Here is a 2,931-nt window from a genome sequence, read left to right as displayed (position 1 = left end):
AGAACACTAAACGGTAATCATGGGGAGAAACTACAGTGAGAAAACGGTAACTGAAGTTAATCGTCATATTAAGATATCAAAGTAACAATTCAGGAACGGTTATACACACTTTTGTTTCTAAATGCAGACAACATTTCTGTCAAACAGTGTAAATCAAACTTGTAAATTCAACTGATTATTTTATTTAAACTTTCAGAATTACGACATTTGCAGTTTTTTAGAGCGCAGCATTACTCTTCGTTTTTACGGAGTAAAAAGTCCAAGGACGTGATTGACAAGTGATCATTTTCTTTCACGACGTACTTGTTAACATATTTCATGACCTATCTGATGTAGAGGAAGCAACAAACTCAACCCATAATTAAGGGATTCTTGGACACACACCTGAGCTTAGAAACTGCTGATATTTTTTATAGCGAGATAACAGATACTCCTCTCGAAAGTGAATTTAATGATAATACTTTTATCATCCAAACTGAATGAAAAAAGCAACTACGAATAATAAACACTGGACCGTTTTCTTCAAAAACATAACCAACAAGTGTTCAATGTATTTTGGAATTTTACCGGGGATTCATTACATTTAACACGTTGAAGAATTGGAATGAAAAAATAAATCTACACGTGTAAATTCCAGACGTGTAATTACTTACACGATATTAGGACTTTACAACATCCCATGGAAATTTTGTGGCTGATTTTTCTTTTTCCAAAGGACGGCGCCTCAATATTTCATTTTGACAGAAAAAAAACAAAATTGTCAATAAGGGGGATGGACTCCCCAAGTAGCCATTACAAGAGTAAGTCTGTGTTCCCTAAGGCTTAGGGAATAGATTATTATTGGCATCTGTGATTAATGTGCCCCTTCCACAGTGATAGATAATAAACATATTCTCATTTCATAGCAAATGTGGTGAGAAGAAAATACGTTCCACTTAAATCGTCAGAGCGAATTCAGTGAAGAGTTAATATGGGGGTTCTTTCAACATTATTCTACTTGCTTTGTTCTAAGGTTAACTGTAAATATCACGTGTCGTTGAAGTTCATAAATGATGATGATGGTAATAAAGGAAATTTTTCGTCTCTTGTTTTATTTGTCGAATTTCTACACGAAGTATTAACAATAACCTCAACAAATAATTAATTTGACAAGTTTATCAAAATTTCATAAGTTTGAATTATATTTTACTTCATTTTTTTAAACATTCACTGTGTTTAAATCAGACTTAGTAGACAAAGAATATGGGAAATATATATAAGCAAGTGTTATTTTGGAGTTTTTACTTCCATCTATAAAATATCGTGTGCATAATATATATATTTATTTTGCTAAAGCTGAGACGACAACGACTGCTTAGTTTAAACGATGGGATAAAATTATATATGGTCAATGATAAGCGCAGATATGTCCCATGAATGTAACCTGAGGATCTTATCACCTGTTAGAGAAATATTGTCCAATCGGTTAAGTGATCTGAGTGACATATACGTGAGTTCAGTTTGTTCCTTACTCTTTCAAACAGAAATTTTGAATAGGCAAAACATAAAACAAACCTAATACTTGAATTACTAAAAATAGTTGCCGAGCCTTCATTTCAAGTTTATTATTTATTTGTTGTTAAGCGCAAAGCTAGACAATAGATATATCTTCAAAGTTTAGAAAACTAAAATACTTTCTCTTCGATACTGTTACGTCTCTGTTCGTTTGTTAATTTTCCGTAAAAATTCTCTCCGAAGAAACTTTAGCGACACAAGTCCTTTCTTAAATAAAACTAGTTTATTCTTTCTCAATACAACTTTGCAGTACTATAATTTAAACAAACACTATAATTCACAACGAACGCTTGACTCAATTGTCCGTCACTATCTCTGTCTGCATTTCAATTCCATTGTTGCCGTCACTTCTTGGCGGTCTTATATACAAGAATACGGCACATCTAATAAGCACTCGAGCATTCAGGAACCTTCGAGAATATCATGACGCGTTACTAGAGTCACGTGACTTCTGCTGTCGTAACAATACATTGCTATTCGACAAGAGCAAGTTACTTGACAAAAATTATAATTTTTATTGGAAAGCTAAAGTCTTCTGTATTATACAGATCTCGTTTCAATGCCATCTGAAGTTATGCAGTTAAGCGACAATAAAATGTTTTCAGTTTACTGGCTTACGTTCAGTTTCTTTAATTTCTATAATTTTATAACTATTTCTAATAAAGAAAAAGGTATAATAGTGTATTATATCACTAATTCCATCCCATTTCAGTTTAAATAGGTCAAAATGTTAATTTTACTTAAATGGAATTAAAAAATAATTTATTGAGTAAATCAAAATGTATAACTTGAAGCATATTCCTTTTTATAAGCAACCTATTGTAATGGAAAAGAATTAGAGAACAAACAAACGAAATTCTAATGTACATAAGATGTTTACAAAATAACACTTAATCATATTGTTACGTCTCCGTTTGTTAATTGATTTTCCGTAACTTCGTTCCGACTAAACTTAAGCGACACAAGTTCTTTCTTAATAAAAACTGGTTTATTCTTTCCGAATATAACTCTGCGATACACTTAATCTCAATACTCGCGCTAAAACAACACTGTAACGAACGAACGTTAACTTCAACAATACCGTGTGACTGCAGTTCAATTACTCATTGTCTATCTACCCAGACACGTTACATTCTCCTCTTTTATATATCCGCCTACCCTATATCTAGTAAGAAATAGAGCATTCGCCAAAGTACATGATAGTTCTAGAACCGTTGCGTCACGGTGGTCATGTGACTCGCCGACGCAACACTGCCCCCTCCTTAATAATGTTCGTCCCGAACAATAACCACATATGATAAACCAATAACAATAACTTAATTAAAATCTACAGAATTACAATTCAACAAAGTCTCTTAATTTTACGGGACGTATCTT

Source organism: Limulus polyphemus, unplaced genomic scaffold, assembly GCF_000517525.1.
Source record: "Limulus polyphemus unplaced genomic scaffold, Limulus_polyphemus-2.1.2 Scaffold1929, whole genome shotgun sequence".
NCBI lineage: Eukaryota > Metazoa > Arthropoda > Merostomata > Xiphosura > Limulidae > Limulus > Limulus polyphemus.
This window is presented reverse-complemented; position numbering follows the sequence as displayed.